The sequence below is a fragment of the Ambystoma mexicanum genome, chromosome 13 (genome assembly GCF_040938575.1).
Source record: "Ambystoma mexicanum isolate Mex_15411 chromosome 13, UKY_AmexF1_1, whole genome shotgun sequence".
In the NCBI taxonomy this organism is placed as follows: domain Eukaryota; kingdom Metazoa; phylum Chordata; class Amphibia; order Caudata; family Ambystomatidae; genus Ambystoma; species Ambystoma mexicanum.
Window position 1 is genome coordinate 578082331 of NC_090938.1, and position 23631 is coordinate 578105961.

General features: G+C 44.8%; 1 protein-coding gene across 1 annotated transcript in view; it reads right to left on the reverse strand.

Moving 5' to 3' along the window:
* CFAP97D1 (CFAP97 domain containing 1) overlaps window positions 1-23631 on the reverse strand; it is a 624049-nt gene that overhangs the window by 66433 nt on the left and 533985 nt on the right. The gene's annotated exons all lie outside the window — the stretch shown is intronic.

Here is a 23631-nt window from a genome sequence, read left to right on the forward strand (position 1 = left end):
GTCAAGGAACCTTTTGAACGTTTGTTATTATCAACATATTTATCCCGGGAGGATAGCTCAGCGGCAACGTCCTCGCCTTGGAAGCAAGACGACATGAAGCAACACAGGTTCGATCCGGGTCTGTGCATAGAAGCCTCTGGGTATTTAAGTGCGTTATAAATATGCAACTAAGACAAAAATAAAAACAATTATGCAATTTAAAAAAAAAACAATTCCTGTAACAGCGCCTCGATGCCTGCACTTCAAAAGCACTTCAAAAATGCAAAATAAATAAAATATGTTATCTTGGGCAGTAGACACATCGAAAGCTTTGTACACATATGTTCTGTGATAGTGTACACTGGCTGAAGTGCCTGGACAAAGCAAGCTTCTGACAGCCGCTGTAAACAGTGTGAGCATCATTGTGTGTGCTAGTTCCCAGGCCTGGGCTCAGACAAAAAAAAATGCCCCCTGAGCCAGACAAATTGGCTAATGCTGACTTTTCATGGCATACTGTTCTATTAGTTCCACGGTAAACGGTAAGACACTCATCGCCAGGTTTTCTTTCACAACAGTTTTTGGTGACGATGTTTTGGCTGAAAAAAACCAATACAAAACAATGGAGGGTGGGTAAAGGGATATAATGGGTAAGGAGTGTGGGGAATAGGTAGTACATAACTAGGAAGGCGGGACTGGAGAAAACCCCCAAATAAAAAAACTAAAAATTCAATGTGTGTTTTCAGCCAAAAACAAGCAGCAAAAAACAGTGAAAAAAAGGCGATGGAATGGCATAGAACCCTGGAAACTATTATGGCAAATGGTGGCTTTTGATGCACATTGGTCAATTGCATTGTTCAAAATACAAACTGTACAGTTCACTAGATCATCAAACTAGCCCACATTAGCCCACAAGACGGCTTACACTGTCCTGTCTGGTTTACATTGCAGGGGGAAGCATTGTAAGGCCAGACAGCGAGAGCCTGATAGGTCCTCATGCTACCTGACTAATGCCAAACAAATGTCTTGTTCTATGTCATATTATGTTATCTAATATTTATACTGCTCCTATCACCACCATAGCGGTCTTACAGTGCCTGACCTTGTCTGAGAGGTAGCCAATTGTGACCCCTCAACAGTATCTCCAGACTGTAATCTGTGGATAGTAAGAAAGTGGGTTGGGTTGGATGGGCAGTAGAAAAGGGGGGCAGGCTAATAGAACAAGTAATTCCATAAGGTAAAAACTTGTGGGATGAGGGGAAGGTAATATGGTTGTGGTAGCAGGGATGCATGCTTCTCTGATTGAGTTATCAGTGAGGGTGAGAGGAAGTTTCAAAAATGTTAAGCTCCACTTAAGCCAAAGGATTTACTGTGATGGCAATATCTAGGCCCAGCTATTCATGGCACTAGACGTAGTGGCTGTGTGGTTGCGTGATGGACATTAGATGGACTCAAGCGGGCCCTATTAGTGGTAAGTGGGATATTCGGATGACACGAAGGACGGTCAAAGGTATGGGCGAGGCTCCCTGCTGAGTTTGATACCCTGAATCTGCTCTCCCTGCAGCACTGTGTTCTGCCAGCTGAAAACTGGGGGTACCTGTAGAGTTGTGATGACTGGAAACCTCATTGAGCCACTCCCGAACTCCTCTGGGAATCGGGTGTATACTCCTCTTTTCTGAGCTGCTCTGTTTAACAAACATTGCACAGAAAACATTTGGCCAAACTGGCTCTTTGAGGGGGTGAGTGTAGTTGAAATGAGTGTTGTGCTATTTAACAAATGCAATAATTGTGGGGCGCGATATGGAGACAGCATAGTAGTGTGAGCCAGGAGCACACAAACACACAGGAACATTTGACTTCAAGGTCCTCGCATACTGTACCCCAAACTACCTGTTTTGAAGATCACCCCGTAGACCCGCACTCCACGGGCCACAAACTCACTGATTCGGATTTCAACGTTTCATAACCAGGCTGTTGGAGACAGGACTTTGGAGAAGACCACAAAGAGATTTAGGAATAATGCTGGTGGACACGCCCCCCATGTGACCCGCAAATATTCGTGGGCATCCCCCTTAAACATTCTGTGACCCACCAGTGGCGTACTGTGGCATCTTATGAGTCCTGATACCGCAGGACCCTCCTCACACAATTCTATCAACCATGTGGATGGCTCTCAACTCAACCTTGGGAGTGGCCGCAGTGCAAAGCTGTGTCGCTCTAACGCCGTCATTGAGGCATGTGGCATATGCACAGCAGGAGCTGGGCCGGCCTTGCCTGGCAGCCTGGGCAAGACTGGGGTGAACGGGTGGGCACCACATAGTTCCAATATCTAAAGTATCTGTATCCTACATTTCTAGCGCTCTCCAGAGAACCAACTAACACTCACTCGGAAGCCAGACTAAAGAGATGATTTTGATGTGTCTGCACCGGCTCCAGAGATGCTGTCTATGGAGTAAAACACCACTGCCTTTTGGAATCCTTTCACTACAAATTACACATGAATAAACACTTTAAAGATATACTGCGCCGTTATTCACCCGCGTCAGCCGCACAACGCCACTAAAGCTCCTCCCACTTGCCTGACGCTTGCTATGTCTTTGTTTGTATTACTTACTTAAACAGGGTCAGGCACATACATGACTGTGCAGTGTTTTGGCAAAAGGATGAGATGGCACGTTAGCACCTCAATGCCAAAACCACAATAAGACCCCAGTTGCTCTGTCAAACTGCTGGAACCTCCCAAAAAGAATTAAACGGAATAACTAAGTAAACAACTTTTCTTTAAAACATTTTAGAGCGTTAAAGCCCTTTTTATTGCTGTCTTCCATTTTTTGTGGGCACTTCATATTAATCACATCATCAAGCTGCTGCATGCACGTGTCAAGGGGGGACACAAAAAGCAGGTAACTTCATCAGACCGGTCCATTTAGAGGGTACTTTAAAAAACGTTTACAGAGTTCTTGTGTGGCCTCCTCTCGGGTGGGTTGATGGGTCAGTTCTGGTTTTTAGGCATCCAACACTTTGCATTTTGTTACTTATAGTTATGAATTTACATGGGGAAAATAAAATAAATCACAATTACTGTACGTGAATGCAAAATGGTACAAGCTAAAAAAAACAGTACTTGCAGTTAATCTCTGACCTGGCAGGCACCACGTGAAAGATGTGTTTCTGCATTTGTTTTAGAAAGTAGTCGGTAGGAAAAGTGGGCAGTCGTCTGTCAGAGTTACTCTCTTTAGTGGGCTTTCACATTTCCTTAATTAGCAGTGACTTTACATGCAAGGTAATGCTATTTCTCTATTGACTGATGTAACATTTTTGTTACAATTAAATGGTTTTCAATTAGATAAAGTACATATATATTCACTGAAAAAAATGTAGTTAGGTGCAGTGAAGTTGAGCAGATGTAACGCAACAAAACCCTTGAAATTCAGTGGATGTGGGAAGTCATGACCAGCTAAACTCGGCACGCTGCTGTTGATGTCCCCCAAAATGCTATGTACCCCATACTGCTATTTGGTGTGTCATTTTGAATTCCTGCTCTTATAATATGTATGTGCTTATGGGTTTTGCAACGGGAACGCACTGAGTTAAGCTGGTCATGACTTCCCACATCTGCTGAATTTCAAGGCTTTTCTTCCGTTAAATCTGCTCAACTTAACTGCGCCTTAATTAAAGATTTTTCAGTGAATTTTAAGCTTTTGTTATACCATCATTTCTTTACGGGCCACTAGATATGGCATTCAGCCTATGGGCAGTGGCCACGGTCTTCGGCCGTGTACGCTGGCTTCCCCTGTGGTAACCCTAGCATTCCCCTGGAACCCGCTTGATCTGCAGGGGATAAAAGACCTGCCAGGGCTCTCATGTATTGAGGGCTTGCTTCTGACATGTGAGGCTTTGTAATGAGTTAAACATCACAGCAGCAGCGGTGTGCACACTCCTGAAGGGCGATTACAAAATTACACACTCCTCGCATGTCTGCTTAACCAGTTGCCCTCTTAATGCTGGGCAGGTCTTCATATAAGATCCGTCCAGACTGCTGAGTTCTCGCAAGCCTATTTTATCCCGCTACTTAGGCTTTTATATATGTAAGAAACATTTAGATGTTGATTTTTTTCATTGTGTCACAGATCAGCTTACGATCGCTGCTGAACTGCTCCATTCAGCTTGTCATAAAAGCAGCTACCAAACGTCTGTAGCAAACATTATGCATGGGATACACTGTAAACAGAAGCATGCATTCTCTGACCAGCTATTCGTATTCATATATTTGCAAAATAATGGCACATGATGTGCTATTTTGCTAATACATTAAGTTGGAGGATTGAGGATGCACTTGATATAAGGTGATAGCAACTGGCTATGTGAGACTGCACCTTACGTCTGACGACTGTTACATTAATATTGTCAGGGTGGATAGCCCAGTGAGTTAAGTGCTCACCTCTGACATGAGACCAGCCTGAACTTCCAACGAATAAAACTGAGCTTGCCCTACTCACCCCCTAATCCTATTGAGGCTGTGCCATTAAATTAGGGAACAAAAACAGATATTATCACAGTGCTTAGAAGCGGGAGGAACCAGCGTTTAGCAGTATATAAAGTCTGTATATTCTTATGAGGCATTATCTAGCATTTAATGGCATTATGTGTGCAATCGAGGCTGCACTTGGCATATTAATGCACTAAATGGAGATATAATGACCATACCAGACATTGACCTGAATCAGATGGCTTTTTTATCTGGCATTTGATAGCAGGACCTGCAAATGTGAGTCAGTCCATTACATACGTTGAATCCAACAATCAGATGAAGTTCTAACCTGCAATAGAAGACATTGCTTTCGATGATTCCGGGCTGCAATTGGCATACTATTGTAGTGCATAGGCAGGCAATATTGCACATTGTATATGGTGACTATACCATGCTTCTGCAGCATTGGCTGGCATTATATGGCATTTCTGAAGCTTGCGAGAATGCACTTGGCATAGGATGGCAGTATCTGAACATGTGAGGAGGCACCTGACCAAACCAGGGGATGAGACATTGAGTTTGCTTTTAAGCCATTTCTGAGAACATTGAGAAAGCACTTGAAATATGTTGGCAGCCGCTGGACATGTAAAGCTGTACCTTACATATTATGACGTCCCTGGTGTGTGAGGCTATAACAGGCATGCATAAAACAGGCATAATTGCATATAGTAAACTACACTTGGAACATTATGACAACACCTCAGACTTGGGGGCTGTATTAAGCATATAATGACTATACCTGCCAAGTGAATCTATAACAAGAATCAGAGTAAAGCATCTGGCCGTGTGCAGCTGTTTTGGCATATGAAGGCTCTGCCCCCAGCCTATCAGAAAAAGGCCATATATGTTAATGTTGTAAATATATATTTGTATGTGGTGTTGTAAAAGTTCTTTATGGACTAAAATACAGTGATAAATAAATAAATAAAAGGTCATATGACATCACTTCCTGTGATGTCATCATGTGTATGATGTCACTTCCACTGGTACATTGAAGTCTGTGCCAGGATGTCAGAAGGCCCAAGGAATGACTAGGTAAAGTCCTCAGCAGAAGAATCGCATGGGTAATTCTGGCCACCAGCGATCTACATTCTCGGAGGTGGCTAATTTGGCCAGCACCTTTGTTATTGGGGTGATGAGAAGGCATTCAACCAATGAGTGCAATTCATGTGGGCAATACTAATGACAGCTACTGTTGCAGCACTTAGAAGGAGGAGGAATCCGGCATGAAGCTATCTATAAAAACATGATATTTTTATTATCATCATCAAAACATTTTGGCATTTGCAAAACAATGATTGAACAAGATTTAAAAAGGGCAGCGACTTGAAATTTCCAGGAGATGCATGTCGCTTAGAAAGTAATGTGCCCCTGTTTTAATTTGTTGCAGAGAATAACCCATCTCCAAGTCTCAGTCCAATTATCTAAAAAGTGAAACTAATTAAAATTGGCAATTTACAAACCTAAAACTCTCTCTCTTGGGAGATATCCTGGTGTTTTTGTGAACAGCAGTAATTTGACTGGAGAAAGGCACATCACAACGAAAGCTCAATTATAAATATCTAGGCAAGACTCCCTTAACAAAGTTGTTTTAAGTCTCAGCAAGATCCACATTTGAGGAACTGATATATCCAAACTTTTGTCTGTCACTGCTAACCATCACCAAGAGAATAATTCACGTGACTCTTTCTGGGTAGGCAGTAGGATGGCTTCTACTACCTTGAACTGAGCATGAGGGAGTAGGGTGGCTTCCACTGCTGGCCACTAGGCAGAAGAGTGTAGGGTGGCTTACACATGCCTTTCCTGGGCACGACCAAGTAGAGTGGGTTCCAGAGTGCGTTCTGTATTGGTAGCAGAGTAGGATGGTTTACAATAATTTATTCTGGGTCAGTGACACAGTAGGAGAGCTCCCAAAACCGTCATCAAGCAGAATTGTGTAAATTGACACCCACAACACTTTGCTGGGTGGGGTAGAGAAGGATGGCTTAAATTGTTCTTTCCCAGGTGAGGGAGACAAGGATGGCTTCCACTGCCCTCAATTAGTTGGCCGGTGGTGTAGGGTTGTGGCTTTCTTTGCTCGTTCCTTGGCAAAAGAGCACAATATGTTTACGCCTGCTCTTATCTAAGTGGTGGAAAATTGGGATTACTTTCACTCTTCAATCATGGGCCGAGTAGAATAGAATGGTTTTACTGGTCTTTCCTGGATAGTGTGGAGTAGTATGGATTTCACTGGGCGCTCCTGGGCAGTGAAAGAAGGGATATCGCTCGCTGCTTCTTGGTGGGTGAGGTAGAGGAGGATGGCTTCCACTGCTCTTTTCTTGTCGGGGTAGAGTAGGATGGCCACCAGTGCTCTCTCTTTGGCAGAAGAGAATAGGATAACTTTCCCTGCTCTATTGTAGGTGGAGTAAAGTAGGTTGGACTACACTGGTCATTCGTTCGGAGAAGGAAGGATGGCTCCATTGCTCTCTCCTGGGTTTAGCAAATGGGCGGGCTTCAACTGCTCTTTCCTGGGTAAGGGAGTCTAGGATGGTTTTCACTGCTTTCCCCTTAGCAGTGTAGGGCCGGATGTTGCCAACTGCTTTTTCCTGGATAGGTTAGAGTGGGATGGCCCCTGCTGCTCTCTTTTTAACAAAAGAAAGGATGTCTTCCGCTGCTCTCTCCTGGGTTCAGAGAGTGGGCTGTTGTGCACTGCTCTCGCCCAATACAAGCTCCCTTTCACTCACCTGAACATGATGATGTCACGTGGGAATACAGTGCAGGAGAGCCTGCACTGCCATTTAGAGCTTTAGTGTCTGGCAGCCCTAATCTGTCCACTTTTGCAGGTACTTAGAAAAGCAAATAGAGGCGATTCACCTCACGGTATGTACTGAGAATATACCGTGCTACTGTCACAGCTGGCACCATGTCCCAGTTGTGGCGATGGTTGGAGGGTTTTTATTTCGATATGTGTGTGCCCTAAGGCCACCCCCTCTCTCTTGTCTTCTTTCGACCCAGCCCTCCCAGCCCAGGCTTCCTGATGCTGGGTTAGTGGCAGCTACTGAATGGTAACTGCAACAGTCTAAATACTATGGTAGGCTAGTGAGGACATTCTAAAAGCTGGCCCTCTAATCTCCCTGAGGGACTTCTTAACTCTCTCTACTTCATCAAAAGTTAATTGGGATAATGGGAATTGGGATAGTGCCTTGCACTTGCACTGGTTTGATTCTGGTTGTCACGGCCACTTTTACCTCTCCATTTCTACTCTTATCACTCCAGTTCACTTCACCCATATTTCTATTGCCCCGTTGATCTCTCACTCCTCCTCAATCTCGCTTACACCATTTGATATTTACTCCTCCCCCTCCTACGGCCACCCCGTTCCTTTTTCTACTTCCCTATACTCCATACTCCTCTTCCCCTCCTCCCACACTACTACTTTCCTCCACACTACTGCTAATATCCTCCTCCACACTACTACTCCACCATCCCAACTATGCAAACACCCTTCTGTACCATTGTCATTCAATTCATTCACTCCTTACACTGATCTCTCACACGCACATGAACACTCAAAACTGCAGAACCACTTTCACTTCTAAGTCAATACCTGAACCTGCTCCACAAATCTCCACTCCTTTCATCCTCCAGCTGGTCTCTTGGCCATCCTCCACCTTCACCTCATCTGAACAATCCACACTTCCTGCCCCTTTCATATATCCCTCTGCCTCTACAAGGATTGGGTAACTCTCCCTGGCCAATCTAGCCCTATCTTCCCCACCCAGAGTGTGTCAAAAGAAGAGGGGAAACAAAGATGGAGAGGTATCTGGATCAATGTTTTTGTTTATGTTTTGGGACCCGGTTTTCTGGGCCTCCGCTAAGTTCTCCAGTGGAGGACCCATTTCCCCCTTATTCCTCCACTGTTCTAGGGGGCCTCTGTGCTCATGTGAGGGCATGCCTATGCAGCTGGCCAGCTCTGCTGTGTTTCCTGTGTTTCCCATCTAGACGCGGCTACTCGCTTTGTCGTAGAGCTCCGGCGGCTGTGATATACTCCACCCACAGTGCTTTGCGTTATTTCCCCTTTGACGGTGCTCTCTCTCCTTTTGGGTGATTTCTATAGCAGCATGTTGCTCTCCTGCTTGATGGTGCACTTCTGAGGCTGGAGGTCTGAACTCAAGAGGACGATATTGGCAATGATGTCGTAAGGAGGTAGGGCTGAAGAGGATAAGAGTCTCTAAACAAACATGCTGGCATGGTTGGACAGGACTTTGGGCCTTCTCTTCCAGTGCCACGAGATTTAGGACTGGCTCTGGGCTCCTCTATAGACCACCCATCCTTAACTGAGAGGGGCTCTCACCCTCTCTTGACAAGGCCAGAGTATTCGCCTTGTCACACAATGTAATGTACTTGGACCCTTTGATGCTGTGCAGTAAACACACAATACTAGTTGGCAGAAGTGCTTTCTATCTATGACTATTGACTGGCAAACTTTAGATTCAGGAAGTTATAGCTCTCTTATTCAAATTAACATTTACTGTGATAAAAAAAAAATCATTTATTTAATATTTTACTATTTATTTAGCACTTCACACCCAACAGCCAACCCGACTTGGTTGAGGTGGCTATAATGCTAAACCTAAAAAACACAAAAGTTCTACGGTTATGGTTTTTTGTGCAACTATAATTTGCCCAACATTGCCTATAACAGGTTGCATCATCAATGACCTCCATGGTGGCAGCCAATATGACATCACCAACAATATTAATAGCCGGTCTGATAGCACAGCGAGTAGGGCGCTCGCTTTGACATCTGTGCCAAGCCTGCGCAGGTTCGAATCCCGGCAGGGCCAAACTCAGCCTTTCATCCTTCCGAGGTGGATAAATGAGCACCACACACCGTGGGTAATAATAAGCAGCTCTCAGATACTTGAGGTTTTGAAGCGCTATATAAATGCTAAATTATTATTATTATTAAAGAAAGCATCATTAAGGTAATGCTGTGATGCAGTGCTCCTATCCGAAGTATGCACATTGTACGATGTGGACCCATGCCCAGATAATGTCCGCTGACCATGCCCAAGGGGAGCGTGCCCACCTGCATCACCAGAAGGGCATGACCTGCAGCAATGCCCGGGCGCAGTAGCCTTTCCTGCATTGCCAGAAGGTAAATGCCAGGATTCACCTGCTGCTGATCACATGTCCAGTACATGGACTTGATGGGATATATGTCTTCTGGCCAGGGGCCATGGAAATGGCAAAAGCCACGCTACAGCAGTACCCCGTAACACAACATAACACATACGCCTCTTGGTAAATGATATAGGCCGCCTAACGTTTACGAAGGGGCAGCTGACACATACGAATGTAATGGCTTCCCAATGAATCAGTGAAGTTATTTTTCAAGGTGTGCAGGCTGTCTGCAAGGAAGGGACGTTTAAAGCCATGGTAAGTGGCGCACAGCATGTACTGTAAGGGCTGTTGGAAAAATGTACATGATCAATCACTGCCATGGCGGCCACGAGTCATGTGATCAGTGACATCATTCCTGAATGTGATGTTATACATATACTGCTCAGGATATCAGTCACAATTGCTCCTGTGATGTCAGTACGAACACATTCCTAAGGGGGTATTGGCTGCAGTACAAGGTTCATTGGCATCTTAACGTTGGTGTTTTATGACTTATAAGACGGGATGTTTTTTTTATTGTATTTTGTTGTTAAGGTATCTGTATTTATTGTAATAGAGGTTGTTACGTTAATATGATTGCTGTATGCCAGGGTGATTTACTTTTCTTAACCCTTTTTGGAAACATATATATTATAGTGCAGCAGTCGCCAGACTATGGTTAAAGTGAGTATCAAGTACCTTAGGAAACCCGAAAATTGAATTGTTAATAACTTTGGACTTGCATAACAAATTTGGCAGATATTTTGCAAACGGAAAGTTTTATTATGGGCCCCTCAAGACTGGACATTTTGGAAAGATTTGCACAAAAAAAAGTTATTAAGGAAGTAAAAAAAAACTAACTTTTTGGCCTGTTCCCATTCATTTTCCCATAGAGAAAGAAATCAAAGTTTCTGTGCATTACACAGCACAAACTGTTGGATGGAATTGCAGCAGGTACGAAATAACTTCGGTACGAAGCGTTGACTCGATTTCTGGGAGGGCTCTGGGGTTATTCCATCCAATAGTTAAAATATTTGATGGCGAAGGAGGTGCCCCCTTCTCTCAAAATGATAGCTATATATTTGTCCCAGAATTCATTAGAGAGGCTGAAAGGCTTTTCAGGAATGAAAAAGCAGCCATGTTTTCCCAAAATTCTGTAACCAACAACTTTTAACTTGCATGGATTTGGATGAAATGTTCAAAACCAAATGTTTGCCAAGGCCAACTAGCTCTCAAACTGCACATTATGGGAACAATACGTTATAAAATGAAAAAGTTATTAAGAAAACAAAGCACAGTTTCACTGTTTCAGCACCTTAATTTTCATATAGAGAAAAAGTGCTGTTTTTGAACAGCCATAGAGCGAGACCACTGGTTTGGACAAAATTAGGAGCATCTTGGGCACAAAGCGTTGACTTAAATTTCATGACTGGTTTGGGGTTAATCCATCCAGTAGTTGTTAAAATATACGAGAGAGAACAGGGCTCCACCCTGCTCTTTAAAACCTTTAAATCAGCCTTAGCGCTTTTTACCGCTGAGAGGCTGAGGGAGGCTAATAGCTTTTGACTTGCGGGATGTATTCGGATGAAATTGTCCAAACAAAAGGTTTGTCACAAAAGACTGGACATTTTGGGAACAATTCATTAAACAATGAAAAAGTTATTAAGAAAATATAAAACAGTTTTCAGCTTTCCCCCATTCATTTTCCCATAGGGAAAAAGTCCAGTTTTTTGGACAGCCGTAGAGTGAAAACAGCTGGGCAGATGTGGACCAAATAAGAAATACCTTGGGCACAAAGCATTGACTTCATTTGCTTCACTAGTTTAGGGTAAACCTATCGAAGTAGTTTTTAAAACATTCAAGAGAGACATAGGGGTGCCCCCTGTTCCCCTGTTCCTTAAAACATTATAAAAATTGGCCTTGGTGCTTCGCAGCAGAGAGGCTGAATGAATTGTGTGTGCTCAGTGTGAGTGATTCCTGCGATTACTGGGAGAAGCCGCAAATGGAAGAACTCAAAATGCTGTATGGAGGAGGAAAAAAGATGCCATCGAACTTTGGAATAAACTCCCCCACAACCTTACAGGGTCTACTAACGAGCTCGAATCAGAAAGAGACTCAAAACTCTTCTGTGTATGCAGTCACTCTTATGGGGACACTGATTGTTTTGAACCACAGTGCTTAGATGGTGAATTTTAAATAGAAATAGCAATAGCAATCACATCAGGCTAGAGGTCCGGTGTGGGAAAGAAGACACCATGTCAAGTTGGGGATTTGGGGGTGGATTGGGGAGACAGTTACAGTTAGAAAACATCCAGTTTATCAGGGGAAGACCGAGGGAATCTCACGAGATTACCATGGCAATGCAGGATTTTCTTTTATTGGAAATTATCACTGTGAAATTATTGCGGGAATAAGGAGTAAGAAAACACAGATTTAACATCTGCAGCACTGACATCTACTGGGCAGAGGGCAATGGGTGTTTGGTAACAAATTAATGGCGTAACATGCCCATGGCTAGTGGGCCCAAAATAAAACTATTGGTGCACAATGTACAGTTGCCACAGCCGAAGGCCGTCACTAGCTAGTGGGACCCGATGAAACCAAGGTATAGCAAAACCCTTGAAAAATTATTAGTTAAGAGAAAGTTAAGGTGCTCAGATTTAATGCATCGAAAACCCTGAAATTCAGCACTCACCAGTCCACCTTAACTATGCTCCCCCTGTTGCGTCAGCGTGTGATCAGCGTGTGACATCACAGATGACATCACTAATTACATCATACATGACATCACTGATGAGATCAATAATTACATTGTATATCACATTAATTGATTATATAAATTAGAATATCTTTGTTCACCTCTTTTGATGCATATTTTATTTTATTACTCTTGTGGGTGTGGACCTTTAGCTCTACCTCTTCACCCAAATTAGTCCCACCTCAAAAATTAGTAAGTGCGCCTTTTGTCCATAAAACAAGGTTATTGTACAAAGGCTGGAAGGGGGCTTAGATGACATCTAACAGTCAAACTAACCCTGGTCTCCCTGAATCACACAAATAACACATACACAGTTTGCAACAGTTAAAACACTCCCCCAGATATCATTAGACAGGCAACCCTCCAAACATGATTGGTCACTCTTTACAGAGAAATCAAAAACCCACACATTTCATTGGCCACAGACATTATAACACAATCCCCTAAAATGTATAATTAGAAGGTTTACATTTTCAACACACCCTTTTCCAGAAACCTCTCCAAATTTGGTGCCAACCTTTGCCTCTTAGTTACAAAATAACTGAATTCCTATTAATGATGCACACGGACCTGCCCTAAAAATACCTAAACACATGAAGATGAGAGAAAGACAAGTAGATTCCATTTGACCTATTTGTGTTTGCTTACAGCATTGCCCAAACCTGTCCGGTGTCCGATTTTTATGACTGTTGACCTTTCCTATTCACATTAGTTCCGCCCACTCTCTGACAGCACAATTGCTCTCCTGAAATGTATTACATCTGATATCCATAAGTGTCCTGGGTGAAGCCATCTATTCAAACAACCCGGCAGGTTTCATAAATGGCAATCCCTTCCAACAATGAACTCTCCTGTTTACCAGAGATCCTATGTTCCATTCGCCCTGCAGCACTTGAGCCATCTGCAAACTGACTGCAACCACCCCGTCGACCAGCTTACGAAACCTGTTCACTGACTGCTGATGGGCCTTTGCCATGATTGGGAAAACACCCCTCGATACATAGAGCAACCATACCTCATGTATTTAATATCTTTTACTAAATTAGAAAAATACTTCCTATACATTGTAAGGAAATCATGGTGACAACAGTAAAGAAAGACCCAAATGATAACAGTTCAACAATGATAACAGTTGAACAATGAATGCAGGGTGGAGCACATGCTCGAGCTTTCTCATCACGAGCAGACAGTTCCGTTCCACCTATCAGTTACTTTGATGGTAAAGTCTCTTTTTCATTAAAAAGTCTTTTACCCTTGAGGGCTTGATGTATCTAACAAACAAACACAAATGAAAGGTTATTTTCCACAGTTCACGCTGGGTGATGGCTTCGCCCCTGGGTCCCCCTCTTCCGGGAACCGACTCCAAACAAACAAACAAAGAGTTATTTTCCACAGTTCACACTGGGTGATGACTTCACCCCTGGGTCCCCGTCTTACGGGAGCTGACGGCTTATGAATCGTATTCCACAAAGAATCAACTCAACTGTTTCTTTCTCAATGAACTTTGGGTGATAACTCTTCACACCTGGATCTCCCTCGGCCGGGCTTGGACCCCACATGACAAGGGGGACAGTTCACATCCCCTTGTCTTCCAATACTTCTTGCATTCACAAATCTTAATGTCTTTGTAAACTATTCTTCGGGCTTTGCCCCTTCGTATTCAAGTAATCAATTGAACAGTTCCTTTCTCAAAGAATTTTGGGTTATAGCTTTCAGCCCTGGATCTTCCTGGGCTCGCTCGGACTCTCTTGACAAGGGGGACCATTCACTTCCCCTGGTCTTCCAATACCTGTTACATTCACAAGTTTTAATGTCTTTTTAAATAGCACTTCGGGCTTCGTTCCTGCTTGTCAACTTCCCTCTTCCGGGTTCGCTCTTGGCAACTTGTAGAACACACTGTTCATGCGCTCACTTCACCAAGCGGGATTAATTTCCCTTCGCTTCTCATTCATCCGCAGGTTAAACACCTTCGACAGTACAGAGGATTTTACAAGACCCCTGTATGACCACTATGACCTCGTTTCACCTCTTCCCAAGGGCTTCTGGTTATGGTAGTTTCTATCATCGGAGAATCACCCAGAGCTTCCTGCCTGAGCACCAACATGGTGCCGGACCTCTCTGTTGCTGATTTTCCCCTTCTTTCCTCAATCATATCATTAAGTCTTTCAAAGTTCAAATTAACTGTTGGCTACTTTTCTTTCAACACAGTTCGGTCTCTTATCGATTCTCCCCTCGACTTACCTGCTGTGATGAACCACTTGTCTTTATTTATCCTTGGAGTTAAGGTTGCTACCACTGAGACCAGTATCCTTCCCCAACTTGGTTATCAGCGGAGGAGGGTCTCACATACCGTAGACATCTGATGCAACACACGCTGACTATTGTTCGCGGCCTTAGGTTTTCATCTGCAGAGGTTTCACGGACTTTGTTCAAAAAGGGCAAGGTTACCTCTCTCACTGTCACCCTCTTGGTGTTTGCCATCCTTCACCTCTTCCTGAACTGCTGTGCTGAGTTAGCCCTCACATTGTGCGGTCTGCCTTGCTAGTCTTATCCTCTGGTACTCCACCTTTTATCCCTGTGCGGAAAGCAAAGGTCTGTCAGGTGTATTTGATTTTGATTAATTGCCTGACTCTTGTGTCGGGAAATGTCATGTAAACCACTCTATGGGTCTGTGTCTTTTGTGGGGCAAAGAGAGGTGTTTGGGTCAGAAAGGGGGGGGTGTTAGAGTGTTAGATTGTGTCATGACTCGATGGGCTCACCCCCTCTGGAGATCGTGGTCACAACAGCACCGCTTTGCAGCATCCATTTTTCCTTCCAACATGCGCCAGCATCTTTCCAGCCACATTAGCGGTCTAGTTTCCCAGATCCTGTTTTCGTCATGGCAGATAGGCGCCAGACTCGAATTCAGCTGCGCATCTCAAAGCTCGAACTCTGAGCTCAGCGCATCGTTGCTCGTATTCCTTACCTGTTAGGCAGCCTCTCTCCTTGCTGCCCCTTACATGTTTGCTGCCACTTATCCCTCTTTCGTCCTGTCTTCTTGCACGTTGTTAGTCCGCTTTTTCCTGGTTATTCGTCCCTGGTCCTTCCAGGATTCCTTCACAGACTGATACTGTCAAACTCCTAAATGAACAGTACCTCCGGTGCCTGTCAATCCAGCCCTGGCTGACAGGGCGGTGTCTGGAGACGCGCGGTCTTATCTCAGAGACACCCGCACCAAGAAAAAGGACAAGCCTCCTGCGACGAAGAAAAAAGTGTAAACAGGTGAGCCCGGGAAGAACTCGTGACAGTTTGAAACGCCCACTGACTGAGAGTGAACGCGGAATGTAAGCTACTATACAGGATCTCCTCCGTGGAATGCAGGAATTATCCACTGAGGTTCAGAACCTCAAGGCAGAGAACGCCGACCTAAAACAATGAGTCTTGTCCAGAGATTCAGCCCTACAGGAAAGCACACCCACAGGCGGCTTTGTTGACAAATACGATGGGAACCCCAAGACTCTCCGCCCCTTCCTTGATTCCTGTTTGGTCCACTTTACCTTCAAGCCCTATTATTTTTCCACCCCTCGAGCTAAAGTAGGGTTTGTCATAGCTCACCTCTCTGGAAATGCCCTAGCTTGGGCCACACCATTGGTGTCTGCCAAAGATCCACTCCTGAATGATTATAATGGATTCATCACTGCCTTTAAAACAATGTTTGACTGCCCAGATCAGGTTTTTTCAACTCAGGAAAACTCCTGGAATTTCATCAAGGAAGTCAGGACATGCTAACCTAGTTTACTCGATTTAAGCAATTGGCCAAGGAAGCTGATTGGAGTACAGAAGCTTGTTTCACCCTGTTTCGCCTAGGATTAAATGAAGAAGTCAAAGATGAGCTGGCTAGAGTAGCCTGCCCAAGTTCCTTCCAGGCTCTATTGGACCTCATACTGCAGATAGACTTCCGAATCCAAGAAAGAAAGGCAGAGAAGAGGAAAACATGCAGCCCTTGCCTAAAACTCACTCCAGTGTACCCGAGCTCCCGAGAACCCATTTCATCATCTTCATCAGAACTGGAACCTATGCAATTAGGAGCATTACATGGGATGAACGGATGCACAGGATTAACAGCAGTCTCTGTATGTACTGCGCTTCAGACAAGCATCTGGTAAGAAACTGCCCTATAGCCCCTCCGAGACAGCCATGAAATGCCAGCTCCCGATCTTAAACGGAGCACAGTATCGGGAGAAAGAGAACCGCTCCGCCTTCTCAGCCTCAATGGAACCACCATTCAGATCCTCCCTGGTGATCCTTCAAATCACACTCACTACTCAGACAGACAAAGTTATTCCAGCCTTGGCCTTCATTGATTGTGGGGCCATGTGCATCTTCCTTGATGACGAATGGGCCAGACAACACAGTTTACCTAGGGAATCCAAGGATGTGGTGCAAGCAGTCGAAGGGATTGATGGACGTCCTTTATCCTCTGGACCAATAACTGAACAATCCACAGCACTCCTACTATCTATAAACAACCATCAAGAGGTCCAGCAATTTGATATTATAAGGGCCGCTCATTATCCCGTGGTTTTAGGTATGCCCTGGCTACAACAACACAATCCCTACATAAACTGGAAAGTGGGGTCCTTGTTCCTGGGATCAGAATACTGTTTAGCGCATTGTGTGTCTCCTAAGTCTTGTCCCAAAACAATCCCTGCTAATGAACCTCACAAACACAAGAACATCACTGTATCCAACATAACCCAAGTACCTGAGGCCTACCATCAGTTCTCAGATGTTTTTTCTACTGCTATAGTACAAAGACTACCACCTCAAAGACCAGAGGACTGTGCCATTGACACTGTTCTGGATGCAGTTATTCCTTTTGGATGGATGTTCATCCTATCTGAGCCAGAAAAGAAAGCCCATGAAATGGCATGGATCTTCGTGAGCCATATATTTAGACTCCACAGACTGCCCACTAAGGTAATATCAGACCGGTGACTGCAATAAACCTCCAGGTTCTGGAAATATCTCTGTCAATTGTTGGGAATTAAACGTGCCTTGTCATCAGGATATCACCCGCAGACTAATGGAATCACTGAAAGGGTAGATCAAACCCTTGAACAATATCTCAGATATTTCTCCACCCAGGTCCAAGATGACTGGTCAGTCCTAATTCCAGTAGCAGAATTCGCCTACAATAACTCTGAACATTCTACAATTGGGACCAGTCCGTTTTTTTGTAACCAGGGGTTCCATACTTCTACCTTACCCTTGGTTGCCCCACACTCCTGTCCGGCCCCTTCTGTGGACTTCTGGATAACCCATCTAATGACAGCACACAAGGATGTTAAAGGTCATCTGGAAAAAGCCAGAGCAGACATAAAGAAATATGCTGATGCCAAAAGACGACCCTCCCCTTCCTATAAGGTCGGGGATAAAGTATAGCTCTCTTCCCATTATTTACCAAGAAACCTACGACCCAATAATCTAGCACCTCGATTTTACGGCCCATTTACAATAATCAAAGTGGTCAACCCAGTTGCTCTACAACTCCGCCTTCCTGCAACATGGAAGACAATCCACCCGGTTTTGAACTCTTCCCTTGAGAAACCATACCATCAGTCCACCAGGTCAGTTTCTCGTCCCCCTCCTGTTCATGTCAACAATCAGATTGAGTATGAAGTATCCAGGATATGTGACTCCAGGTATAGGAGGGGTCGGCTAGAGTATTTGGTGGAATGGAAAAGCTACCCGCCAAGTGACCGCACGTGGGATCCTGTTGCCAACATTAATGTCCCCCGTTTGCTACTTAGATTTCATCGGATTCACCCGGGCAAACCTGGTGGGACTGGTTTTTGGAGGGGGCATGCTGTCATGACTCAATGGGCTCGCCCCCTCTGGAGATCGTGGTCACAACAGCACCGCTTTGTGGCATCCATTTTTCCTTCCAACATGGCGCCAGCATCTTTCCAGCCGCATTAGCGATTTAGTTTCCCGGATCCTGTTTTCGTCACGGCAGATAGGCACCAGACTCGAATTCAGCTGCGCGTCTCAATGCTCAAACTCTGAGCTCAGCGCATCATTGCTCGTATTCCTTACCTGTTAGGCAGCCTCTCACCTTCCTGCCCCTTGCCTGTTTGCTGCCGCTTATCCCTCTCTCTTCCTGGCTTCTTGCACGTTGTTAGTCCGCTTTTTCCTGGTTATTCACCCCTGGTCCTTCCAGGATTCCTTCCCGGACTGATACTGTCAAACTCCTAAACGAACGGTACCTCTGGTACCTGTTATGTTATGTTATTAGCATTTATAAAGCGCACGTTCGCCCAATGATGCGCTGGAAAGGAAGCTACCCAATCGGAGAAGACCAGTGGAGAGGACAGGCTTAAAACAAATTAGTTTTCAGCGGCTCTTCTGAATCCAAGATGGTTAGCCGTATCCCTGAGAGATGCAGGGAGGCTGTTCCAGAGAATGGCCGCGGTGACAGAAAAGGCTCTACCTCCGAGCCTTGCCCAGTTAATCCTAGGAACAGTAAGCAGGTTGGAGGTGGCAGAGCGAAGTTCCCGGACCGGACAGTATCGGGTGAATTTGAGCTGCAGAAATTCAGCTCCCTGGCCATGAACTGCCCGGTGAACAATGCACAGAGATTTAAAATGAATTTTCTCGTTAACCAGGAGCCAGTGCAATTGGTGGAGCACTGGCGTGATGTGGGCACAGTAAGGGGAGCCGGTGGCCAGCCTAGCAGCAAGGTTCTGCATACGCTGAAGGCAGTGTACAAGGCCACTCGGTTGAGACAGATAAAGCGAATTGCAATAGTCCAGTTGTGTAAGGACTACCGCAGCCACCACAGGGGGGCGGAGGGCTTCCGGGATCAGGGGCATGACCCTCTTGAGGATTTGAATCTGGTGATGGGTGGACTGGCACACGGCCGTGACCTGGTTGGACATCGACAGGGAGGCGGACAGAATAACTCCAAGATTCTTTACTTTGCTAAGTGGATAGGGTAACGGGCCCAAGGTAGAAGGCCAGAAAGCAGAGGTCCACAGGGAGGGGTTAGGAGGGCAGCCTACCACCAGTACCTCCGTCTTGTCCCCATTTAACTTTAGCCAGTTCTGATCCATCCAAATCCCAACTGCCTTAAGGCAGTCGTGGAGGCTCACTGAGGTCTCCGACTGATCCTGATCTAAACGGATCAGGATTTGTGTATCATCCGCATGTGAGTAACAATTAAGCCCATAAAAGCGAATGAGATAGATCAGGGCCCAGATGTAAATGTTAAACAAAATAGGTGATAAAGAAGATCCCTGAGGGACACCACAAGTGAGGGAGCACGAAGGGGAAAGAAACGGTGGCATAGAGAGGGTCTGCGTGCGGTCTGACAGGAACGAGGTAAACCAAGCAAGAACAGAACCAGATATCCCAATCTGTGAAATTCGAGAGAGAAGGATGGAGTGATCCACCGTGTCGAATGTGGCGGAGAGATCTAACAGGATCAAGGCCCAAACTCCGCCAGCATCGACAAGCCTGGACAAGTCATCCTGTACCGAGACTAAGACACTTTCCGTACCTCTCCCAGGCCTAAAACCCGCCTGAGCATGATTGAACATTTTGGAGGATTCCAAAAAGGAAGACAAGAGGGGTGTGACCAAAGATTCCAGAAGTTTAGATAGGAATGGAAGTAAAGAAATAGGGCGGAAATTGGCTGGGATAGTGGGTCCATAGAGGGCTTCTTAAGAAGGGCGATAACCCTTGCTGATTTCAGTTCAGGGCGAATAAGCCCAGACTGGCATGAGTTATTTATTGCCAGTGTGATTTCAGTCAGGATGTCAGGTGCAATCACCTTCATAATGGAGGCAGGGATGAAGTCCTCAGGAGATGACGATTTAATCTTTAGGATGGCTGCCAGGACTTCAACTTCGGTAAATAGAGGGAAGGAGGACCAACTGGCCAAGGTGTCTGAAGAAGAGGCCGACACAAAGGTGGGGGTTTCCGGGGGCAGTGTCGCAAGAGATTTAGCGATGTTGGCTCGTATAACATCAATTTTAGTAGTAAAGAAGGAGGCCAGGTCATTGCACAATTCCTGAGAAGGCTTAACCATAGAGGTGACAGTCTCCGAAGAGGCTAAAGAGTGTACAAACGAAAAGAGAGTTTTTGGTTTGCACATAGCGTGTTCAATTTTCTGAGCAAAGAAGATGGATTTTGCCAGTTTTACACTCGCCAGGTAAGTAAACAAATTTTGTTAATATACATCTCGAAGCTCCGGACTATAGGCAATTTGCCATTTCCGTTCGGCTTGCCTGAGTTGAAGACGGGCCATTTTTAACTGGTCAGTAAACCAGGGTTGAGAGGGAAGCCTACGGCCTTGAGTCAGTTTCAGTGGGGCGAAGCGGTCAGCAACAGAGGTTAAAAAATGGGAGAGTGAAGTCAAAGATAATTGCTTCAAGGGGACACAGCAGGAGATAATATGATCAGTGAGTGCTTTTAGATCGACTGAGCGCCAAGAGCGCAGCGGCATCTTGGGGGGACGGGGTTTACCAGAGGAAATCATGGGTAAAAAAAGCATGAAACTAAGTAGTGGTCCGACCAAGTCACCGGCTCAATTGGACCAGAACATAATAGAGAATCTTTAGCAAACACTAAATCCAGAATGTTACCATGTACATGAGTCGGAACTTGGACCAATTGGTGCAATTGTAAGTCTAAAAGACTGTCGGAAAACGATGTAATTTCAGCCGAATTAGACATATTAGAGTGCAGGTTGAAGTCACCTAATTTAACAAGATTAGAGAAACGCAAGTTCAAATTTGCTATAAGGTCAGCTAGACCTTTGCCACAGGATCCCAATGGACCCGGGGGGCGATAAAGAAACAGGAGATGGATAGTCCTCGAAGGCGAGATGGAGCACCAGATGAAGAGCACTTCAATACTAAGTGTGTGGGGGCAAGGTAATTCCACCACGGTATAATTCTTATTAAAAATAACAGTGACCCCTCCGCCCCGTTTGGGTGGCAGACGGTTGTGGTGAATAATGAGGTGGGTAGGGAGGATCGCTTGTACTATGGCCGGTGCCGAGCATGGTGTGAGCCACGTTTCTGTAAGGCAAAGCAAATCCGGTTTCCTGCTAGTAAGCAGGTCCCAGATCTCGCCAGCGTGAGCTGGGAGGGATCTAGTATTAAGTAGGCATAAAGAGGGGGCATCTAATGTGGGCTCCCCTGAGCAGAAATAATAATGGGCGAATTATCTAAATTAGGAGTAGAATGATTCCAGCCAGCTGGCCAGACTGTACCAGCCGGTGCCAAGGAGAGCAGAAAACACCTATCCAGGTCATCCTTCTGACCCTTCCCGGCACGGACGGGCACACACGGGCTTGCCTTAAGCGTGCCTTCTGCACGCAGGCGGCGCGCCCGCTGCGCCCGCCCGCTGCTCGTGTGAGTGATCCTGCACATATGTGCGAGGATCGGGATGAAAACGAGGCAGTCCAGCCCTGGCTGACAGGGCGGCATCTGGAGACGGGCGCGCTTATCTCAGAGACACCCACACCAAGAAAAAGGACAAGCCTCCTGCGATGAAGAAAAAGAACTCCAAGTGTAAACAGGTGATCATGGGGTCGAATGGGAAACAGTGCTATATGGAATTACAACCCTCGTATTAGAGGGGTTTTTGGTGGACTCGAAAGGGTGGGTTTTGAAGTGAGTAGGAAGGTTTGTGAGGCAAACAGGAGTAACTAGGATCGTGAAAGGAACCAAGGGGATGGTGGGAATGGTTGTGTTTTATTGAGCAGGTTGGGAGTGTGGAAAATAATAATCAGAGGAACAGGAAGAAGAATGGTGGGGAGTATTCCGGTAGAAAGCGGGAAAACAGGATTTCTCAGAGATGTGGTTTTCGAGTCTAATGAGGTTCATGCTCCTAGGGTATCTAGCAGATATGGAGAGGATGTCGGGTTGGGACTGGAGAGATCTAATGAGAGGAAGGGAGGCAGGTGTAATACACCCTACGAAGGTTTCAAGGATCTTGCCCTCCTCTCCTTCTCCAGTACAATACTCTGTTTCCCTTGGGTTATCTCCTCGAGTACAACCCCGGGTTCCCCCATCCTGGTGAGTCTTTCTTGCTCTTTCACCACTAGAGTTGGGATCTGAGTGGATCAGCCCCCCATTGACAACGAGAATAAGGGTTTCTCGAGGTTCACTCTGTGAGATACCCTCAGGTATTTCACAACATGTATACCCTTATGTGTGCATTTTATACCTATTACAATCTCCTCTCATGACCGCCATTCATACAGCTAAGCTCCACATGCACATATTGATCACCTGCTTCTCCTCAGTGTGGAGGGCCCTCCATGTGACAATGTTTCTGAGTGCATGCAAATCTACAAGTGTATAGCCTCTACACAAAATAACACAAGGAAACCTAAATGTAACACGTATCTCATTTACCATATATATTGTAATATTTGTAGCAATTTGACAGAAATGACGATGATGACATGGCCGCCCTCCAATCACTGGTATGGTGCGCGAAGTTCAAACTTTTCCAATTTTCCAAAACACTTCATAATAATAGCAACATGGCAGGGAACAATACACTGATACAGAAGTATCATATGATTATTTGTGGGGCATTTAATTTTAGTACTTATCAATGTATACATTTAAAAATAAAAATATGTATCATTGTACAAATGGTTTGGACTTCATGTATTAGTAAGCAATTACAATACTTAATTGCAGGAAAATGTATTTCAGGTATTTCAAACCTAATATAATAAGTATATGTAGTAGTAAAAAAGAAATTACAATACATAGAAGTAGAAACATGTTTAATAGTAGGTGTTCTAAAAATTATGAATGCACACATTTAAATTTACAATTCTCTTTACTGTAATAACATTACCTGAAAACATTATTTTCTAAATGACGAGCTTTATTTTTTTAAAATCACATATACTAGAAGGTATGTACCAGTGTGCATTGTGATAATATAGAATCTAAGAATTCAACATTTGGTTAGTATCCAAAAAAATCAATTACTTACACTACAAAATGAGTGATGTCATCAGTGATGTCATACACTTTGCAACAGGGAACGCATAGTTAAGGTGGACTTGCTTTAAATGCGAACGCTGAATACATATATTTACTGTATTTGTTTTTTTACAACTGTTGGTTACACCAAATTAGACTCATTCCATCTTCCTTCCCCTAACTCTCGTCTCAATCACCCAAAAGCCAGGGTTCGACTGGGGCAA